This window comes from Nothobranchius furzeri, chromosome 3, assembly GCF_043380555.1.
Source record: "Nothobranchius furzeri strain GRZ-AD chromosome 3, NfurGRZ-RIMD1, whole genome shotgun sequence".
Taxonomy (NCBI): Eukaryota; Metazoa; Chordata; class Actinopteri; order Cyprinodontiformes; family Nothobranchiidae; genus Nothobranchius; species Nothobranchius furzeri.
In genome coordinates this window covers 68,050,035-68,074,303 of record NC_091743.1, presented here as the reverse complement: position 1 = coordinate 68,074,303, position 24,269 = coordinate 68,050,035, and the positions used below count along the sequence as shown (strand labels likewise).

Sequence of the window (24,269 nt, the reverse complement as noted above, 5' to 3'; positions counted from 1 at the left end):
ACAAAACACCACAAATTTTGAGAGGTTCAGCTGTACTTCATACAAATATGTTCATGTATTTTTCGATTGAAATGCTTCCAGATTTTAGGTGGAAAATGCTTCATGTTGTCATTGACAGTATGAGTTTTGTGAGCATAGGTCTCACACCGTTCCGGTGTTTACTGTGATGTAAATGTTTTACAGTAATATGTGTATGGCTTGTAAAAATCTTTACAAAAGTTGTAAGATTTACAATTTACAAATCTTGTTAGTATTTACTTCAGTGCCACTGTTTCAATGATTTTGGAAAAATAAATGTTGAAAGTGAACTATTTACAGCTTCACAGTATTTATCATTATTTACTTTTTACATTTTAAAAACTGTTTTAGTATTGAAAAGTTGAATTAAATCTAAATAATTTCAATTTTTGGTTTATTTTTTGGAATAACATCAAAGAAAGGTTTCAGTTCATATAAAATAATGAAGATTATTAATTTTTCCATAGTCCAAATACTAAGTTTAACAAACTTTAAAAATTTGTTTGGGAAATGCTGCCTTGATTATTTTTGAATAATTTAAATCTCACAGGTTTTAGTGTAGAAAAAACGTGAAATTATTAAGTTGTACCTACTTAAAATAATAGTTAGTTGACCAAACTCAAAAAAATTGTTTGGAAAATCTTGACTTAATTTTTTGGAGTAATTTGAAAGACACAGGTTTTAGTGTAGAAAAAAGGTGAAATTATTAAGTTGTACCTACTCATATTGCTGGTTAGTTGACCAAACTTACAAAATTTGTTTGGAAAATGTTGCCTTATTTTTTTTGAGTAATTTGAAAGAAACAGTATTAACAGTGTACTCTCAATGCTCCAAACAAGTAGCCTAGTGAACTAGACCAAATATATTTATTTAGTCTGGCTTGCCAGGCTACCAAACAAGAGCTTCAGTTCAGGATTTTCTTCCAAAATATGTTTATAGATTCTCAATATGTTTATAGATTCTCACAGCTGCTAAGAACAATAAAACATTTATAAAGCCACCACCAAAGAGCGTGTAAAACCATCCTCAACCTATGCCAGAGTCCACCTTTTTTTTTTTTTTTTTACTGTTTGGAAATATATTTTAAGTTCATTGTATGAAGTGACCGTTAGCACCCATACCTTTTCTGTGTGCATGACACTGTAGGTTGTCAGCAAGACAATGAAGTAAATTACAGGCTGGGAATAAGCTGACACAGGAACAAAGAGGGACAACAGCCCTTATCATTACTGGCTGCTATTTTAGTAATACTTTTAATAATGTCACGGTGAATTTGAAAAGTTTCCCTTCAATTGTTTTTGCTTTTCAAAACCATTTAAATCGGAGACAACACCATATAAACAGTTTTAATTTAGGTTGATTTCAGAAATTGTTTAAAAGAATATTTTTTTCTGAACTCTTCTACAAATTATGCCATAATGAATAATACAAATAATGTATTAAGTTCCTTAATAATGAAACAAAAACAGAGTTTATAAGACATATCTTAGAAACATACACCCACTGGCCACTTTAGTACTGGGTTGGACCAATTTTTGCCTTCAGAACTGTCCTAATCCTTTGTGGCATAGATTCAACAAGGTATTGGAAACATTCCTCAACGATTTTGGTCCATGTTGACCAGTGTTGGGAGTAATGCGGTACAAAAGTAATTAATTACTGTAATGCATTGCTTTTTGCTGTAATGTGGTAATGTAAGGCATTACAGGGAAAGAAAATGGTACAATGAATTTTTAAACCCAGAATCAAGATGTGGGTTTCCTAAAAATTCAAATTGCGGGAAGCCTGAAAAAAGATCCAGTATCCACATATATGACGTCATTTATGGACTCAGCTTTGCGGGCATTCTATGAGCAGAGAGGACGCAGCGGTAATGGCTCAAATACTCCAGCTGCGTCCTGCGCGTGGCCGCTGTTATATTCACAAAATCGCTCCACCAAAACAAAGTCATACATTTGCGATCGTTTATATCAGCCCATATTCTCTGGTACTTCATGTACTTTTCAGCTGAGTTCATAATCTGTGCCTCGGTGATTTCAACTCATTGCTGCTGGAGTGCAGCGCTTATTACGCTTTTTTATTTTTTTGCGTTCGGTGGATCCCTTTGGCTGATTAGTTAGAAAGTAGGAATTCTAGCAAACAGTTTTTCTGGAAGACGGAGAAAACATGCAGCATGCAGGAAGGTTAGAGAGAGAATGGGCAGGAAATTATTCAAATAAAATCAGGAAAATAAAACTAATTGCTTGAAAAGAAAAAAAGTAGGTAGATTTATCCCCAATACACATCTTTACCAGTGAAAAGCAATAACATATAAGCATTTAATATTTATACATGATAGAATCAGATCACCCCAGAAGTCAGTCCCACATCCAGGGCCGTATCAAGGCATTTGGGGACCAAGGCAAATATAGGCTTGGAGCCCCCACCACCTCACTCCCTGCTCAATTAATATAAGATGGCAAAGTGCTGAGAGTACAGATTGTTGTTGCTTTTATTTAATAAACAATCATTTTAATGCACTGTTATTATATCTGACTGTTTTTAACAGCAATCCTAGCTCAGATACCACATCACTTTCCACATATATGTCATGAGCGTCAGATTACCAGATTCATATTGAAGTTGTATTGGTAAAAGTAACTTAAAGTAATGCAAAAGTAGTGTAATGCCTTACATTTTAAAATCAGTAATATTGTAATGTAATGAATTACTTTAAAATGAGCGTAACAAGTAATAAATAATGCATTACAGTTTTGAAGTAACTTGCCCAACACTGATGTTGACATGATAGCATCACGAAGTTGCTGCAGATTTGTCGGCTGCTCATCTGTGATGCAACTCTCCCAATCTACCACATCCCAAAGGTGCTCTATTGGATTGAGATCTGGTGACTATGGAGGTCATTTGAGTACAGTGAACTCATTGTCATGTTCAAGAAACAGGTCTAAGATGATTGGAGCTTAATGACATGGTGCACTATCCTGCTGGAAATAGCCACCAGAAGATGGGTACACTGTGGTCATGCATGGTCGACAACAATACTCAGGTAGGCTGTGGCATTGCAACAATGAGCAATTAATGTTAAGGGGCCCAAAGTGTGCCAAGAAAATGTCCCCCACACCATTATACCACCACCACCAGCCTGAATTGTTAATAGAAGGCAGGATGGGCCCATGCTTTCATGTTGTTGATGCCAAATTCTGACCCTACCATCTGAATGTCGCAGAAGGAATTGAGACTCATCAGACCAGGCAACATTTTTTTCCTGTCTTCTATTGTCCAACTTTGCTGAGCCTGTGTGATTGCAGCCTCAGTTTCCTGTTCTTAGCTGACAAGAGTGGCACATGGTGTGGTCGTCTTCTGCTGTAGCCCATCTACCTCAAGGTTCGACGTGTTGTGCATTCAGAGATGCTCTTCTGCTTACCTTAATTGTAACCAGTGGTTATTTTAGTTACTGTGGCCTTTCTATCAGGTCGAACCAGTCTGGCCATTCTCCTCTGACCTCTTCACCTAGTGAACTAGACCAAATTCTTGCTTTGCAAACTTGGGTCTAGGAAAGCTCCATTGGAACCTCTGCAACCAACAACTGTCAACATGCCTAAATGCATTGAGTTGCCACCATGTGATTGGCTGATTAGTAAGTAATTTGTGTTAACAAGAAGATGGAGATGTGTACCCAATAAAGTGACCAGTGAGTGTATGTATATGTTCAGCTTGAGAATTTCTGTTGTTGAAATGATTTTTTTTAACTCGTGACCCATTTTCGTATTCATATTGAAGACAGTTAAACATACACTGTGGCTTTGACATTTCCTGATGGGATCTCAGAAGGTTGAATGACTCTGTATATTAACTTCCTGATGCTTTTGCACCCTTAGGTCGGTGGGAGATGGTTGGGTCGTGAATCATACTTAAAGATCAAAATCAAAATGAGTAAAACTGTTGTCATATACTTTAGATACATAGTATACATGCATTATAGTATCTCTGTTGGCCTGCCTGCGTCCTCACATGATACATTTTTGATCATGAATCTCCTGCCTTAGAGAGGTTAGATAGTTTAAAGTCTAGACGTCTAAATAAAATTATAGCAGTTTATGCAAATGCAAATTTATAATTATTTACATTTTTATTAAAGTTTGCAAGCAAAAATGCAATATTCCTGCAGAACCAGAAGTACCCCATCTAGCAGCTGCTGCTGTTATTCTTGCATAGGAATAACCAATGAACTATGTAAATACCTAGGGAACACACTGAAACCACATTTTTTTCATATCTGGTACAAGTACAGGTAGTAACATTTGAGTATTTGCCAATATCTAGAGCTGAAATGAATATTAAAAAATACCAGACTTTTTATATGTACATACTTCTTTTTCCTACTTCTCCAGAGTTTGCTGCTGTTAGTAAACTCCTTGAACACAGCATGGTGTTACTTCGTTCCTCCTCTTATTAACTTTGCTGAGCATCATTAGCAGCTGTGCCTAATTTTTGGTACCATTGTTTTACATTAAAATATCTCCACATAGCCAACACTCATGGATGAAATGGTATATCTCATGCTTTGTGATTGATACCTTCTCCAATTCCAATGATACTCACTCATTTAAACACTCTTGTTAGTGTACTATATGATTTCCTCTTCCACTGTTTTCTACCTCCTTACCCATTCTGTTATTTGATGAGTATCTGTTTGAACATGTTTCCTTTTTAGAAAAAGTTTTCTGCAGAGTGCAGTTTTCCCTGTGTGTACAGACCACTGCAGCATCTATGGACACCGTGTTAAAAATAAATGTGCAAAATAGCTTTTTTTGTTTTTTGGGTGCTGGCGATTTAACTGATAGAGATAGATTACTTGAGGACCTTTAAATGTCTAGAAGGGAGCCAAGAACACAGTCAACAGAGCAGATTATTGAAGGAATCGACCAAAAGCTCTGCGTTCATTCTCAAAGTGGGAATTGTAATCTAGAGACAAACAATTTCCTTTCTTTTCCTTCTTTCCGCAAAGCATCTATGAATTTGACGTGTGCCCATTGACCCTCCTTTCTCCTGTATGCCGTAGCATTTTTAGTGCTGCTGATATGAACAATGGCACCAATGCCTCTGTCCGGCCAGAATGAACTCCTCAACAGTTCATACTGATTGTTGTCAAATTGCCCAGCAGGAAGAATCTCTGCCTCGGTTTGATGCTTTAAATGATAATGATAAATGATCCACACTTGTATAGCGCCTCTCGGAGTAAGGACTCCAAAGCGGGGGGGTTATCTTTACAGTATGCTCTTATGGGAAACAGGCTTCAACACAAACGGTTGTTTTCCGCTTGGTCCTAGAGCTCAACCAGTGTCGGTTTAATATAGCGTAATATTGTTTTTCGATGGTAAAAAGTGCAGGGGTCAAAACTTGACTTTGGAAAAAGTGGGGGGGACATGTCTCCCCCAAAATTACATCCATACCTTACAGACAGAACTCAGGGCACTAGTTTATGGTGTTGCGCGTGTTGCTTTGTGATGATGGTCTTGTCAGAAATCTGCTTCCAGTCTCATCACTTCTGTAATGCAAGCATCCTACTGGTTTAGTTTGGCTGACCTGCTTGCATGCAGAATGTAATCAGATTGCTACCTCTATATCTGGTGCTTAAGCTCGATTAGAACCAGCCCGCCTTCAGCCAGACTTACACGTTTACATGCAAAAACCGACGTGAGTCTTTTTAGGGCAATACTTCGGTCTTCTGATGTGCATATAAACACACTGTGTCAAGCTAATCAAGTTTGCAGATGACACTACCGTCATTGGACTAATCTCAGATGGAGATGAGACTGCCTACATAATAATGGCTGGAGTCCTGGTGCAGCCACAACAACCTTGCACTAAATGCAAAGAAGACAGTGGGGGTTGTTGTGGACTTTAGGAAGCACACAGCCCCACTTCTGTCCATAACCATGTCTGACACTTCCATCACGATGGTGGACTCATGTCGCTTCCTGGGTACCGCCATCACCCAGGACCTCAAGTGCGGGCCCACCATCACCTCCCTTATAAAAAAGGTCCAGCAGAAGATGTACTTCCTGACACAGCTGAAGAAATTCAATCTGCCAGCACAGTTGATGAGGCAGTTCTACACCGCAATTATTGAGTCCATCCTCATTGGCTGCAAACTCCCCTCAATACAGGACCTGTACACCTCCAAGACATTGGAGCGTGCAGGTCTGATCACATCTGCCCAGTCTTTTTGACTCGCTCTCATCTGGTAGGAGGCTCTGATCCATTCGGACCAGAACCTCTCTCCACAAGAACAGTTTCTTCCCCTCTGCAGTTGTACTTATAGGACTGCCCTCTCAAGTAGCTTTGTTCCAGTCACATGACCCAGTGTTGTGTTTGCATTTGACTGTTCCATACCTACAATGCCTTGTATAGAGTAGCTTTTCTCAAATTATTGCCTCTCTGTAATATTATTGTATTGTACTTAGGGCTGCACAATTAATCAAAGTTTAATCCCAATTACGATCTGAGTTTTGAACGATTATAAAAACAAAACAAGCCGATTATTTGCTCCTTCCACTTGCGCCACCCTGAGTTGCAAATGAAGCGCTCCTCCCACAGTGTTGCCAACTTAGCGACATTGACGCTATTTCTAGCAGCTTTTCAGACCCCCTTCTTGACTTTTTAAATCTTAAAAGTACCTAGCGAACGCCTCAGAAACATCTCTGGTAACCCTTAGCTACTTTCTGGATAACTGTTGTTGACATTTCTTGCAGGTTAGCTAAACACTCCGCCTGCGCACCAGACCATTCTTCAGGACATTAGGAAAGGGAATGATGTAGTGATGTGTCAGTCGCTAAAGAAACGGCTCTCAGAGCTGGCTCCCTGTTGGATTAACCAGAGTGAGTGACACACACCGTACCTGCGGGCTCCTGAGCTGCTAAAAACAGCTAAATGTGCACGTGCGGCACGCTAAACACACGTGCAGCTTGCCCCTGATTGCTGTCAGACCGGGTTGGGGGGTGGGGGGCGCAGCTGTGGTTGGGACATTTATTACATTAACTGATGGACCTGTAAATAAATAGTTTATAAATAAGGTAGAAATAGATAGAAATAAGTTCCTCACGCTGATAAATAATAACTAATCTCTCGGAGGACATGGTGCTAGTGCACTCTCCTACAGCACCTTGACATGACTAAATACATATTATGCAAAATTTTGTGAACATCAATTTATATGCATTTATTTGTTATAAATGCCACTGTATAATTCTTGCTGTCAGTACTTGCAAGATATTGGTATTTGGCTCTGTACTGGTTAGATTTAAATGAGGTCTATAGCCCTTGGGTCATAAACTATGAGCAATAGTATATTGGTCTTTTTATACTGGGAATCAGGAGTTCTTTTAGTGATCATCTTTTTTCTTATTTATTTTTGTCCTGATTGTGCCCTGAGCAACTTTATGACAGAATAAAAACAAATAAAATCAACATTAATTGAAAAACCGTCTTAAATAATCGAGATCTCAATTTCAGTCACAATAATCGTGAATATTATTTTTGCCATAATTGAGCAGCTCTAATTGTGCTTATTCTTATTTTTCTTATCTCCTATTTTTTTCCAGCAATTTCCTAATGCTTTCATTTCATGCACCATTCATTTTCACGCTGGATGCTGTTGAGTAAACTTCTCAGTCTGTAGCACGGAGCTGCCGCTCAGTGGGAAGGAGAGAAGAGAGTGAGTTCTGTTTGTGTGTGTGTGTGTGTGTGTGTGTGTGTGTGTGTGTGTGTGTGTGTGTGTGTGTGTGCCTGTCCTATGTATCAGAGCTCTTCCCTTAGCGAGCAGTCAGCTGCTCAGAAGAGAAAGCAGTGTGTGCATGTGTGTGTGTGTGTGTGTGTGTGTGTGTGTGGCACAAGATTATGAGGACATGCACAGCAAATTAATAAAATAATGTGGTTCAGAGTGTTTAAAAGCAACACAGCTCATGTTTTGTTTACCTTATAATGAAAGGACACCGCAGACTTTCCCGTGCGTATTAAACACCGCCCACAGGCTCGGGGATTTCCGCATTCCTGAGAAGTCCATCGAATTTTTATGTGAATACTACACCGCCCGCTGGAGACCGAACTCACGCCATCCAGCCTGACCTAACTCTGACCATGCCAACGCTAATGTGTAAGCATCAACGTGCTGTCCAATGTAATGTTGCTCAAAAACCACTGAAACCAATTTGAAAGCAATATATTAAAGTGATAAAAACTCCACAGTGTTGCTTTAAGTGTGACAAGAAAAGCTAAAATCAGTGAAGTGGTAAACCCTTTTTCATAGCACTGTCATTTCCACAGAGTAAAATGAAGGAAAGAAAAGCAGAACAATGGTGCAGTTTTTCTCTGAGACATCATCCATCCACCAAACATCAGCTGCATACAATCACTGTCTGTCTGAATATTGACCTAAAAGCTGCACCAACTTGTAAGAAGAAAACAGATTTTGTATTCTCTTGATACTTCTCTTTCTGTTTCAGAAGAAAAACCTTGTTCACATTCGGTGAAGTAGAATGCTGCTCGGAAAATGTTTCTGCTAAGTTTTTGTTTAGAAGCAATTAGCTTGATGCAATTTCTAGTTAATTACCCAGCACTGAACCGACTACAAAACGCCTGTTCATTTCACCAAACTGTGATAGCAGAAATAGCAGGAACACTACGTAAGCTGTGAGTGTTCACTGTCTTCTTGGTTCAGTTGGAACAAGGAGAAAAAGTATAAAACATCTGTCTGAAGCTGTTTTATTCAGAGAATTCACAAATATGCAAACATCTGTCTGTAATGGCTACCGTAGTCTCCAGATGAGTGGTAACACAAACAGATCAGGAAGGGCTCTAAACTGGTTTTTACCACCTTTCTTTTAGAGCCGGCCACATTGTGAATGCCAGTTACTTTGGTTTGATCGTCCGGATGGTTGTGGTGTAATTAATGTGCGTGCCATCAGAGCTGTGAGTGTGACAGGCCTGCCATTACCTGAGAGTGATAGCTAGAATGCAGCACCTATAATTACTGGCCTGTCAGCCACCCACTGCCTCAACCGTGTGCATGCACTTTAATTGAAAAAACTAACTGGATTGGCATGCTGCATTAAATCCCCTGCACTGATGTCTTTAAAACTGGGAGGAGTGATGAGCTAATATCATGTAAAGTCCTAACATGGACCATCAGTGGCATTTTTTAAAAACACACGGTTTGCATTAACTAACAAGTAACTACATATAGATTGTATTACTTTACCTGAGCTAAGCAAAAGCTTAAGAGGGTGATTCAATTAGGGAATTGCTCAATGGAAGCCCTAAGCATTAAAAAATCAATACAATAAATCAGCAAACAAATCAGATGTAAATATATTTGTTCACCTTATGTTGGATGTCTGAAACCCTACAGTAGTAAAGTCTTGTGTTTGGCTTTTTCCCTCTGTTTTCTTTACAGAGAAATTAATGACTCTGCTTAATGTTTGAGTCATAATGAGGGTAGAATACTGTGCATTTTACTTAATACAGCTGGCCACAAAATCATTAGTTGCTAAAGACACTAATGTTGGTCATTTTCTTGTTGCCAGAAAAGAAATATGTCATTGAACTAGTAACCAGTAAGTTTTGTAAATTAAGCTGCCTCCTTGTGGAAATAAAAGTGTGGATTTGAAAAAGAAAAAATAACTTGGAATATCTAACTTGCTGATGAGCAGCAAAAATTAGCAGGGGACATTTTGCCTACAAGTCGAAGACCGTAGGGCTTAATCGTCTGATTTTTCTTCAGTTTTAATTTGTCATAATCCAGCAGGTTTAATGATGGCGGCCTCTTCTCATTCCCTTTAAATGGAGCCGACTGCTTAATGGGCTGATGTCCTATTCAAGGACTGTCTGGTCATTTAATCATGCTTAAAAATCCACTATTTTACTTATGAATTTATCTGTGGATTTGCTTAAAACTAGTAATTGATCAACACGCCCAATAGTTTTATGAGGAATGTCAAAATACACAACTAGTAATCTGATTTGTAATCTACCCTAAACCCCTCTTGCTAAGCATTACTCCTGCTGCTACACCAGTGTCCAGCTTAGCCACCAACATGGAGCTGCAAAGAGCACAGTCAAAACTATTTCACACTAACATTTAATACAAGAACACCCCCCCCCCCAAATATGTATGTGTGTATATATATATATATATATATATATATATATATATATATATATATATATATATATATATATATATATATATATATATAATATTTGTAATTAATTAATCTAAATTAATCACATTTTAATCGTTCAGGAAAATGTGCTCTCAAAGCAAAACTTTTAATTAAAATTATGAAACAGGGAATCAAACATTAGACATGGTTATTACTGTAAACTAAAGCTTTTAATAAAAAATGCATTTTAATTATTCAAATGTCACTGTGTGATATGAAACAAGACCCAAATCAACAAAAATTTAAAATTACAAATAGAAAACACCTGCAAAGGGTTCCTGAGCCTTTAGATAGTTTCTCAGTCTAGTTGAATGACTGAAATAAATTTGACTTCGCACCAGATTCCAATTTTTCCAGTTTCACTTTTTGTATAATTGGGAGCTTTTATTAGCATTTCTACTCATAATGTAGTAAAAACACACATATAAATAATAATCCTTCAAAATGAAAGTAAACAGGCACAGTTATGATCTAGGACTTAAATGTACTAACTTTTAACACCAGAGCAGGCGTGACATATTCTGAGAATGATCAGGAACACTAACTGGTTCCAGTTGGATGACTGGAGGATGATGGGAAGATAAAAGATCATGGCGAGGAAATAATGATCTGACGAACAGGTGAGCGGACCTTCCTTACATGGGAAGTTCTGCTGTCACGTTAATAAGAGGGTGCTGCAGACCCGCCGATTCATGCCTGCTGCAGCGAATCTGGTGTGATCTCCAGCCTGATCACAACTTCCTCGTTCCTCGCTGCCCCTGATGCACTTAAGCATCCGCCCCTTTTTGAAGACAGCTTCAACACACCTCGCTGCTTAATGATAGTAATGCATGTGATGTTTAGACAGAGACTCGTCTCAGAAACATATAACTCCCCGACAGAATTGTTTACAAAATCATCAGAAAAGTTTCAGAGTGTTTCTGTTTTAACTTAAACTTCTGTTGTCAACTTTAACATTCACGTTGCTTGTGATTGTTTACAGAGTAGTGAGAACACGGAGCATTCTCCCAGCGTCAGCCATGTGCCTCTCGTTTGTCTGACTACTTTCATAAACTACTGTTAGGGCACAGAATTATTCTGTCTGGTTCTGTCAGCGCTGCACAGATGTTACGTAAATGTTAAAAATATAGCTTACCGCAACTTTTGTAAAGTTTCCGGTGCCACCGGGCAGCCGCAGCAGAGACGATCTCTGAAAAATGTCCGCGACACGGACTCCGTTGTTGTCTGGAAGCATTTTTTCCAAGTTAAGAAAAGAGGCGGACGTGTTTCCTAAATCCTGCATCAGTCCAAGCAAGGCTACTTCTTTCTGTTTTTATTACGTTTTAATAGCCATTAGCACTGTGCATTGTTGTGTGAGTCAGTGATATTCAGTCTACGAGGATGTCGTGCAATGACAAAGGTTCCGCCATGCTCGAAATGCAAGCTGCGATTAAATGCATTAATTTTTTAACGCGTTATTTTTTTCTAATTAATTAATCATAATTAACGCGTTAAAGTCCCGGCCCTAATGTGTATATATATATATATATATATATATATATATATATATATATTAGGGTTGTCACGGTAACCGGTATAGCGGTAAACCCCGGTAAAAAAGTTGACAATAAAAATAACCGTCCAGTTTTTAAAAAACTATATTATCTCGGTGGGTTTACCGTGGCTGCGGTTTCGGCGCGATGACCCTTACCAGCCACCGTCGCTTCAGCTGAAGTTCCCGCGGCGCGCACACGCACTTTTTAATTTGCAACGGCACCAAAACTTTGAAGCTGAAATAATGGCCGAAGGAGGAGACGGCAGCGCCCAGGACATCCATCAGCCCTCAAAGAAGACTAAATCGGAAGTATGGGCATATTTTGGATTTCTGAAAAATGCTGAGGGACAGTTAATAGAAGACGGCTATCCCGTTTGCAGAACGTGCAGGAAACAAGTGTCTGCAAAAGGCAGCAACACTTCGAATCTCATGGCACATCTGCGTGACCATCACCCACGTCTCTACAGCCAGTGCAAGGTAAGTTAACATTAGCATTTTAGCTTAAATGCATGACGTGAGGACTTTTGGTTGAGGGAGAATGCAACGAGTCACTATATACTGCAGCTGCAGCGTCCTCTGCCAGCATTTAAACTGTGTCACGGACACCCTGTTGCTGGATGAAGCATCTTATTTGTTGATGATGAAGAGAAATATACGATTAGTTCCTTGTCATGGATTTGTTTACTTATTCAATGCCATTTATACTTGAACATTTGGATTTGATTACATAGTGTAGTAGTTATTTTAGTAATTTGTTTAAAGTGGCTGTTTATTTTAAATACATATTTTTTTTAAGGTTGACTTCAAGTCAAGTGTGGACTGGAGTTTTAGATTTTCATTTTGATAATGAAGAAAACAAGTATATGAGAAAACAAGTGGTGTTTCTTTGATTTGTTTACATATTGTTTATGTTTCGAATGTTTGGATTTGTATAATTTAAACCTGCACTGACTACTGTAACATGTTCCAGAAAAATAAGCTATTTGTTCCTTTACTTGTGAAGAGTTGCACTTTTGCTAAGGCTTTGTGTTATTTTAGGTTTAATAAACACTGTTAAACCTTTTCAGAACTATTTCAGTTTGTGTAGAACAGGACTATCAATGCTTTCTGAACATATGCAACACGTTAAAAAAATACCGCGATAATACCGAAAACCGTGATAATTTTGGTCACAATAACCGTGAGGTTAAATTTTCATACCGTGACAACCCTAATATATATACATATATATATATATATATATATATATATAGATAGATAGATAGATAGATAGATAGATAGATAGATAGATAGATAGATGATAGATAGATAGATATAGATATATAGTATTATAATTTTTTATTATTATAATTTATTTTTGTATTTATTTGTTTTTTAAGCAGCTACTTTTCAAAAATGGTGTGTAAAACTAGTTATCAATCCTGCAGATTACTTTTTTCTTTTTCAGGTTTATCCAGTGAGAGCGCTACTATGTGTGTAAAGTATTAGAATACTTCTGGCCAAACAATATCATTATTTGAGGATACACTATTTTTGCATGTTTTAGAGCTTGTTAGAATAACTAACAATTACATCAACTGTTTTATATGTCATTAAACATTTTTTTACTGAGAAGATGTTAAGGCTATGTCTCACTCGTTGTCCAAATAGCTGCTGGTGAAATGTAGGAAATGGCTCTTGTGAGGAAAATTCTGAAATGTCTTAAAAGCTTTGCTTGTATTCTCAAATTCTTGTCTTGGAACATACTCCTGTTCACATGCACACAAATCCTGTTATTTGTAGCTCTGATTGCAGTCCCGTGTATGTCTCTAACTGTATATGTGTGACAGATTGGTGTTCATGTCTCTTATTTGACTTATGGCCCACCTGTGAACCCGTTATGTCTGATACCACGTCCTGTCTCCACCTGGATTTTTTAACCTGCCGCTCCTCACCCGTCACCTTATCTCACATCCGTGTTCTGCTGTTCCCGGCGCCACATTTGACCCTTCCCATTTGTGAACGAGACAAAAACCCTTTGAATAATGTTCCCACCTGATCTTGGCTCCTCTCTCTGCATCCGAGGCTGGTGTTTATCAGCTGACACAGACTGGGCTCAGAGAGAGTCTGTATGCTGGAGAAATAAGCAGACAGGAAAGATCAATATGGCCTGCATCAATGGGCCCTCACGCTTTAAGAAACTGCTCCATGCAGCCCTGTTGTTCACCGTACCGTCGTTACAATCATGCCTGGATAAATTATTAACAGATTTATTCTACAATTTAACAAGCACACATCAGTTTCCGTCTAATCTGAATGACGTTGACAGGTGCAAATATTTGGCTTAATAATTAATCAAGCTGATGATCTACCAATTAGATAGCAGCACACATTCATTTGTAGGCTCAGAACACATATTTCAATAATAGCTTTGAGTTTATAAACTGATTTTTGATACGTTCGTGTTGTTCTTAGTAGCTTTTGGCAATAATAAAAGTAGACTAGATTCTAATATGTAAACACAAAGCAAGGAAAATAGTTCGACACCAATCTAAATTGCTCTCTATAATCATAAACAATGTAACAAATTAAATAAATAAATATCCTCACTTGTAAGGTTCCTTGGATGAAAGTGTCTGCCAAATGCATACACAAATAAAAATAAACACATGCATCAATATTCTGACATACATTTGCAAGTTTGAACACATTAGTTGTTGTAAAATGTTGATCACCGTTGCCCTTCAGCTTGCATGTGTGAACACATCTTTTTTCTGGCTCTTCCTCTTTGTTTTATGCTGGGAATCAAAGCAGAACATCATGTTGTCATCGCCCAAACTTGGCTTACAGGTCTGAATTAGGCTGAAACCACAATCAGGGATGTAACACTCCCAGTATTTATATTCCAACAATGCAACGCTGAAATCAGCTAAGTTCCTTCCTCTGCATGCTGCTGCCTCCGATTTGCATGATTGTTGAATGTTTGTGATAAAAAAGAAATCACATTCTGTGTCGATATCTGACTTCTATGCGGGCTATATTTAAAAAGAAACCGCTTTGAAAAGGTAAAAAAAAAACAGAATGTAAAACAGCTCTGTGACATAATAGAAATGCTGGAGCGAGCCCCCTGCAGGGTTGTCTATAAGTGACCTTTGGGTTTGTTCAAAACACTCTGTGAATTGATCAGATAAAAGAGCTTCTATTCAAACAGGATTGAGTGTGAAAACCATCTTTTTGTAACAGCTTTTGTTGAGCCTGCAGCCATTTAGGGTCCATGCTATTCACATTGCAGATTACAGTTGTTCTCTGAGCATTTGTGTTCTCTGTGATCTTTTGTTTGTTTGCAGGTACATTGCCTTGGTCTGTTATTGAACTTTTCTCCTAAATAATAATGTTTGCCTGTGTTTGGGCCATTATTGGACATGGTACATTTCTTCTGACCAAAAATACCCCCAAAAAAATCCAAACATTTGAAGTTGAACTGAAGTTGTTTTGTGCTTTTGTAACACTATCTTCGCTTCCCCACATGTGATGACTCGGCAAAGAATAAGTGATCAATGACATACTTGCTGCTCTTGATAAAAAAGCAGTACTGTGCCTCACTTTTTATTGATCTATCAAAAGCCTTTGACACTGTAGACCATGCTGCTGTTTTAAAACAAGCTTATTTGTTTGGGTTTTCTGAACATGCAATCTCATGGTTCACAGACTAATAGAAGGACAGAACTTGATGCATTAAATGTGATGAGTTTTGAAGGGGGTACCACAGGGTTCAGTTTTGGGACCCCTCTTGTTTATTATGTGTATCAATCAAATTGGAAACAATGTGTTGTCTTATAAATAATCTTATGAAGGAACTCAAACTCGGACTGGGCTTCTTTTTTCTAAATGAATTGTGTTTTTCTTATGAGGCCAAGAAATGACTAGTTATGGCAATATTTTTGCCTATTGTGGATAATGGAGAATTTTTGTATATGATAGCCTCAGCACAGTGTCTTCATAGGATTGATGTGTTTTATCATGCCTTGCAAACCCTAACCCTAACCCTGGGATGGCCTTCTTTGTCCACCAGGGGGTTTGGACATTGGTACACTTGCATTTATAAAGCCATGCTTGGACTACTATCCACTTATATCTGTAACTTCATCTCAAAGAGAAGTGAAACTTCTCACAGTCTGTCTCAAACGATCAGTTGTTACTTTGTGTTCTATTTGCTCACACAGAACTGGGAAAAAGGGCTTTTGTTCACCCTCCTGCATGGAATAGGTTGCAGGAAAACTGGAAACTAACCAAGCTTATCTCCTTGAATACATTTAAAACCAGATTGAGAGCACTTGAGATGGATTTCCTGTGTTGTAACTGCCCTCTGTAATTCTGTGAATAAGTGTGCAACAGAGACATTTTGTGACTCTATTTTTTGCTGCTTCTTGGCCAGGACTTCCTTGAAAATGAGGTTATTAATCTCAATGGGGCCTTCCTGATTAAATAAAGAATAAATAAAAATTCTCAAATTCAAACTGAATCACACTGTGTAGAATCAAGCCAGTGTGTGCTGATGTAAATGTGTACACTTTGGCTCCTGTATTGTGTAAGGGGATGTGTAAGGAGATCTAAATGGATGATCCAAATGAATTGCCCTGGCTTGGCTTTCCTTTTTAAGGCCTTTCTGATGAATAGCAAGCTTGGTTATTCTCTCAGCGTGAAGCTCTAATAAGCCCGGGGACCCAGTCAAGGCCCAGAAGAGAAGCTCGATTTAAACCAATCAAAAGGTGCAGGGAGCATGATTTACGATGTAGGACTGACTGCCGTGCTGCCTCTCTTCTACAGACCCCCCTCTGTTGCCAATCACAGCCAAAACACTCAACACTTCCTGCCAGGGCTGACTGCAGACCTTATGTGGTAGTGCTGCTTGCACTGTTGTCACTGGTTCTAATCTATTTGATTGATTATGAGCCTAATCCCTGCATTATTCCTCACAATTTGTCTTGCATTTTTCTTCTAAGAAGGCACTTACGGGCTAAAGATGGTGTTAACCATTTTCTTTGATGTGGTTTATCTTATATACTGAAAATTTATGATTTGCCTGTAAGGGTCAGATTTGCCTAAACCATGAATTAGATTTGCAGCCATCCCTCTGTGATGAATAGTGGCAGGTGAGGGTTATACATCACCTCCTCGGTGATTCCGACTCATGTTACATATATCTAAGTGATGGAGCCGTCTTTATATGAAACATGCTCCATTCCTTCCCATAGGGGCCTTTCATTTCTATCAATGAAGCCAGCAACTACAGCAAGAGAGCCTGCAGGGGAAGGCCTTTTGATGAAATGCAGATTGCAGTAGAAGAGGCGGCAAAACAAATATCAATCAAATCTTATTTTCAAAGTGGCACAGTTTGCTTCTCTTAGTTGCTGTGTCACACTGGTTGTTGACTGCAGCCATGCCCTTGAGAGGATACCGGCTGAAAGACTGATTTATACCTCTGTGTATGTGATGGCAATGGCCTGCTACGTAGCCAACACCACAGCCTGACTCTCACCTACCCATAAAACCTTATGGGGCAGTGAAACTGACTGCAATAACGGTGATCTGTCTGTATAAACTTGGAATACTGATTTGTGCAAATATACTGCTTCTATGAAATGAAAATAATCTATACTGCCCTGTGTAAGGGTCATGAAGACTTGTGGTAGCTTCTTATCTTTAGCATTTCTGCCTATCTTCAAATAAATCGCATCAACATTTATGGTCACTGACGTTGTTGCTCTGTAGTATTCCATTCTATTCTGTTGCTAATACAATTCCATGCTGTAAAGGTCAGATTAACCTTTTGTTTCTTTAGTAACCTGGGAATATTTTCATCTGACTTTTTACTCAATAAATGAATTTCTGACTTCACTTCCTGTGATTTAAAGCTTGCAGAACAGCTCAATCAATCTATTAATCCATGCGTCCATCCATCCATCCATCCGTCCATCCATCCATCCATCCATCCATCCATCCGTCCGTCCGTCCATCCGTCCGTCCGTCCATCCATCCATCCATCCATCCATCCGTCCGTCCGTCCGTCCATCCATCCATCCATGGGTCAACTTAGTCCTGAAAGTATCAACTAATAATACGAATTAAAGAAAACCATTGCCACCAACACAAATGGTAACACACACAGTGACCCCTTACTTCGTTTTGTTACCAAATCTTATTTCATAATGATCACTATAGCATGGTCCAGTTACACTCCCAAACAACCAGCCAGTAACAATCAAATGTAATCCAAACAAAAATGGACTGGACTCCCCACAGTTATGCACCTGTTAATATTTACACCTGGTGCCAAGTTTAAATCAGCTGTTGAGACAATGCAAATGCTTTTGGTCTCTGTCAGTTCCCGGAGAACCTCAGAGTAAAGCTAAAGCCAGATGTTGAACCAAGGGCCTTTTATAGACTGTTCTATAAATTACCTATCTAACTGGCCTCACTCCATAAAGATGTGAGTCCTTAGGTGGATGGAGACTCATTGCTAAAAGCTGAACCAGACATTTCCCATGCTAAAATCCACAACTGTGTGTGATATCTGTCATCCCATTTCACCATCGAGCCACGATACTGACTTACCCTCACATTAATTTACCATTACAGCTCAGAGGCATTACTTCTGTTGGGTGACTTTGATTCCCTCCTGTTGCTTTGATCTTAGCATAAATCACAACAAGACCGCAATAGGGCAGCTATTTTATAAAAGGTTCTACAGTTGTGAAAAATTGCATCGGCAGGAGTTGACTTTTGCTCTCTTCAGAGGTGAAATTTTACAACGACTTAGCCATTCTGGCAGCTAGCAAGAAAAGCCGCGTGTTATCAGGCCGACAGGAACTCGTGCGCATATGGTGATAGCACAAAACATATTCACATCAAACTGCCTAGTCCTTGGCTTCTGACTATCTTTCTTTTTCTTCCTCACACTTCCGTCTGAAAAAGAAACAAAAAAAGAACATGAAACAGACACAAAGTGACAAGTTTGGATTTTGTGTCCTGAGAGATTGTCTTGCAAGTTACTTGGAGGACTTCAAATCCTTGGAGTGCAGATGCATTCTTTTTTTTCTTATGGGCAAGATAAGGTTTGAGCGGTCAAGGCACACTTTTTGCGATTTAAAGTAAGTTACATTTTTTGTCATTTATTTTGTGGTAAAAACATTGTGAGGCCCTTGGGTCTATGAAATTACCAAACTTAATCATTTTTTAACATTTTTCTAATTAAAATAAAGCATATTGCATTTTGAAAATGGGTTTGCTTGCAGGTCATCATTGTACCATGTGACTTTTAATTAAACATAGTTTTAATGTTTCACATTTTGTTTCATTAGCTACTTTGCTTATTACATAAGCCACTAAAGACATCCGTACCTCTGCATTAACACTGAGATGGTCAAACTGGAGCAAGTGCACCAAATTTAGAAACACCACATCACTCTCATTTGTCAAGGTCTGACTACCTGTCACTCACCAGTCTACCAACTCTATATCTGTAACAGTGGGGAGGCACTCAGACATGAAAGCAGTGGTATTAAAATTTGTCTTTAAAAAATGGAACAAAGTCACTCCGTGTTTGATGTCTTAAGCGGATTGAGAGAAAATCCATCTGCCTTAATGTCAGCTCAACTGTCTATGGAGTGTAGTGAGTGGTGGGCTTGTGGACAGTGATGTTAGTGAGGAGAAGACTCGAGCTGACAGCAAGAGGTGAGAGGAGAGGAGGGGAGGAACGGGAGTACATTAGAGTTTTGGAATTGTGATGGGTACCGTTTGACTAAGTGTGGCTTATAGGTGAGTCAGAGTATTGGCTTGACAGATGGATTGCAGAGAGATGCAGGGCCTAAATTCTGCTCCCTGAAGGAATGAGGATTTTAATTAGCTCTGACACAAAAAGGTCCATCCACATTTTCCCTTCCTTGTCATTCTTATTGTTTCATAAAAAAGCTTATCAAAAGTGTGCCATGGTATTTTTCAGTGAGATATATCGCACTGTCTGTCACCCAAATGTGTGCTTAATAAACACACACTGACAGAGGGCCAGATCCCCCTTTAGGTATTCAAGTGGATTGGCCTGTGATAACCATAAAGGCCACATCCCTTTCACTCAGAGAGCACTCATATCCTTCGGATTAACAGAAATTTTAGTTTTTTTTTTTTGTGATGCCCCTTCCACAATGAATACGGTCCCTACTGTGGCTGAAACAGTAAAAATGGAAAGCCTTCTTTAGTGTGGAAGCATCATAATTCTGCAAACACTTGTTGCACCCCAGGCCTCAAGAAGTCATGGTTCTCTTAGACCACATCAGGATTGCGGATGTACAGTGATTTTTCATTGTTCAGATAATTGTTAGAAATTTCCAAAAATGTTGCAACTCATGTTTTGATCTAGTGTTTTTATCTACCGACATCTGTTAGTAACACTCTACTAACACGTATACTTAACAGTGTTAAGGTGCCAAGTAATGCTTCTTCAACCAGCAGTGTGTTTTAGCACAACTTCTGCAAAAAAAGAAAATTTCAATAAATAAAAAAAACAACCTAGTTGTATGTTTCTGCCAGCACCAGCACATTTCACACCTATCACGCACTGTGTGTAGGGCGCACAACACACACACACACACACACACACACACACACACACATATATATATATATATATATATATATATATATATATATATATATATATATATATATATATATACACACACACATTGATGTTTGTTCATTATTAATGAGCAGTACATAAGTAAAAGGTAAAATAAAACATCACTCAATCTATTGAGTCTGTTTAGGGTACTGCTTTGATGGTTGACTTTTCCCATCAAAGCAGGGTCATAATCTGCAGTGAAGAGATCTGTCCCATTAAGATGTAGCCCAACGTTTACTAGATCTCCAATTTGTTCTTTAATTTGTCATCTTTCATGCTTCTGTGTAGTACAAGGCTTACCGAGATCACAGCAACACACCATGATTGTGTTGGACAAGATGCAGGAGGGACTTCATAATAGACATGTTTTTCAATTTTCAAAGACGGTCACTCCAGCCAAACTCTGATGTCCAAGAAATGGTTACAAATTGTTGGAGTTAGGATAATGCATTCTGGTGAAAAAAAAAAAAAAAAAAACACAAAACACAGAAACTTTAAACTCAGTGGAGAGAGGGACATTTTGCTCAGATGTCTTTAGCAGTTGGAACAAAGTAAGCACTTTCTTTGCCAAGGCGGTGAGTGCATTACCAGTGCCAATGCAATATGCAAATTTTGTTAAAGGAAATGTAATTTTCCATTCCCCTTGCTGTTAGCGCTTAATGCAACTTGCAAAGTGATGGTGACTTAATTGATTCTCTCAATGCCAGTGATTTAAATCAAGCAGTAGATTAGCCCACAACCATCATCCTGTGCAATGCAAATATTTCACGCATATAAAAATTATTTTATAATGAGATCAGATTGCCATTGCATTAGAGAAAACCAGTAGGAGAAGAAAAGCTAGCCTGAACTGCACAATGCCTGTGCTTAAATTCATTCATATGAAACCAAACAGATGTTTTGGACTGTTTTCACCGACTTTCACTAAAATACTGGCTTCTTACAGCTAGTTCATAACCTTGCAGTCGAACTGATTATCTATTCAAATCAACAAAGTACATGGAGCAAAGAAGCAAACAGCATGTGATGGTGTCCTGCTGTAAATCTGGTCTTGCGAATAATGCATGTTAATGTTAGCCGGACCTCCTAGGCTGCCATGTAGCACGAGGCAGAAATATTCCCCCGAGGATCACCGGCTTATTTCTGCCATCCCATGCACAATCCACCTTATGCTGATGCATTATGTTTTATATGATCTGTTCCCAGGTCTCTCTCTCTCTCTCTCTCTCTCTCTCTCTCTCTCTCTCTCTCTCTCTCTCTCTCTCTCTCTCTCTCTCTCTCTCTCACTCACACCTCCCACAGCTCTGGATGGCATCTAGCAGAGCACAGTGATCAAAAGAAATGTCAGCGCATTCATTAATAATTCCTCCTAGTACTGAAGTGCATGCATTTATTTAGTCCAATCAGGCATCATGTAATTGTTTAATTGTTGTACCATGTGACATTCCATGTATTGGGGTAAACTTCTTAGTGTGTGCACGTGCCGTGCGTGTGCAGGAGTATGCAACCTCTAACATCTTTCATTCTCTTAGCTTCACTTTTGGTTGTGCTGCAAAGAAATAAAAAGTGTGTGTGTGTGTGTGTGTGTGGGGGGGGGGGGGGACTTCTCTGGCCTATCAGTCTCACACTTACTTTCTCCTAGGGCTCTTTTTTCCCTCTTCCTCTTCACCACTGTTTCCTTTTTGCTTTGGGGGATGGCCACAGCTGGCCAGACTTCAAGATAGGGCTGCGCCTGAGGGAGCCCCTATGCAGTTGGCGAATAGTGCGCTGTGGTAGTGGTTAGTTTGTGGGTGAAAGCAGTAAAAATCATTCATTTTATATTCACATATAATCATATAATCACAGTTTTTATTATGCTATCTGAGACAAATAAATAAAAAATAGGAAAATGCACATGTAGTGATGGATTAAAACTACCATGAGCAGTATACAACAGCAGGGTGTCTAGAAAACAAAGAAAAGCGCATTAACAGAGCATCAAAACATTTTTATCTGTGGTATTTATGTGTAATGGCCTGAAAGCCAGAAAAGGCAATGGGACACAAAGTAAAAACTGAGGTTATTGACTGACTTTGACCTCTGCAAAGATGCACATATGAGGAAATGAACAAAGAAGCAAAGTCAAATGCTGTCAGTTTCCCATCCTGACATTGTAAATGATCAGATTTTTGACCTGAGTCTGTTCTCGAGTGAAAACCTAAAGACACAGCCTCCAAGTCTACCAATGGAAAATTGCACTAAAGTTGACCATTATGGCTGGATGAATATAATTGCTCTTGGTGCTCTTGCTATCTGATGGTTTGTTCTCTACTTCAGCTTAACTTCCAGGATGGCGACTAAACGTCATCCACATGCTACATAAGTGCTTCTTTGCTAAGTATAATAGAGTGGTGCAGTTCACTCAATCCCACACTAGTTCTAGCTAATTGCAGCAGCTTTGTTACGTTTTCAATTATCTTCTATTTTGCACAAAGTGCTTCTATAGAAACCAACTGCCTGATTTCCTTTCTTGGAAAGCTTTTTCCTGTAAAAAAGGTTTATTCAGTTCTAAATGACCACAGATGCAGACGTGTGAGACAGTCAATAAAATCCAGTGCATTTTACAACCCTACCCAACAGCTAGGACGTCTGAAATCAGACCTCCATCACATTTGTGTCAGACTCAGATCTGTAAGGGAAAGAAATCCTGTCTTATAGGGAGTTTACGTTCTGAGGACATTAAGAATCCATTCATCCATCCATTGTCTGTTTTTACGTAACAGGGGAATGCTTTAAAGTGACCCCCACTTTGTCCACGTAGGGTCACCGGGGGGGTATCTCCACACCCTGGACAGAGAGCCAGTCCATCGCAGGGCAACACAGAGACACACAGGACAAGCAATCATGCACACACACACTCACACCTAAGGACAATATAGACAGACCAATCAACCTAACAGTCATGTTTTTGGACTGTGGGAGGAAGCCGGAGTACCCGGAGAGAACCCACGCATGCACAGGGAGAACATGCTAACTCCATGCAGAAAGATCCCAGGCCGGGAAGCGAACCCAGGACCTTCTTGCTGCAAGGCAACAGCTCTAACCACTGCGCCACTGCGCAGCCTGGACATTAAGAATAATAAACAAAAGGCAATGCAAGATCTCAGTTCCTTTAAATAACGCTTGGCCTTTTGTTTAAAATGAGATCATTTAATTTCGACTTTATTCTCTAATAAGCAATACATGTTCTCATTAGCTGTTTTTGATGGATGATAATTTGTTTCTAGCTGATCTTACATTCAAGTTAAATGAGATATTTTCTTTATTGTTGTTTCTCTTTGAATGGACCTGTTTCTTTAATTACTCCAATTAATGTGTGTAACTTATTTAATTATAAAATAGGGATAAAGGAAACATGCTGATCAAATAAAGTCTACAGATTTAGCTGTTTGTTAAATGTAGCAGGGCATAAACCTTGAAGATGCTGAATATCAATTTGCATGTGACCTTTTTGATTTATTTCACTGAACACTGGGGGAAAGAAACCTTCTTGTATTTACTTGCGGTACCTTATTATGAACATGTTTAGATTTACAGTAAATCTGATGTTGGTGCAGATAATTGACTGCATATTGTTTCTTCTGTAAATCTTTGTGAGCACTCTGTGAACTATAACTGTGCCGTTTCTGTCAGGCATGTTCTCTCCTGCTTCGATTTTACTGCTATTTCTGGTTGACACATCTCAGTTGGACTTTAATGAAACACATCTTTGAGATGTGAGTCAGGGAGGCAGCTATTAATATGTTATTTTATCCATTACTGATCCTCCTTTGTCAGGCTGAGAAACAAGCCAGCCAGT

The 24,269-nt window shown here is 38.9% G+C and overlaps 1 protein-coding gene across 4 annotated transcripts in view; it reads left to right on the top strand.

Annotated features, from left to right (window-relative positions):
• The window catches only part of cdh4 (cadherin 4, type 1, R-cadherin (retinal)), a 343,579-nt gene that overhangs the window by 80,509 nt on the left and 238,801 nt on the right, over nt 1–24,269 (top strand). The window lies entirely within an intron of this gene.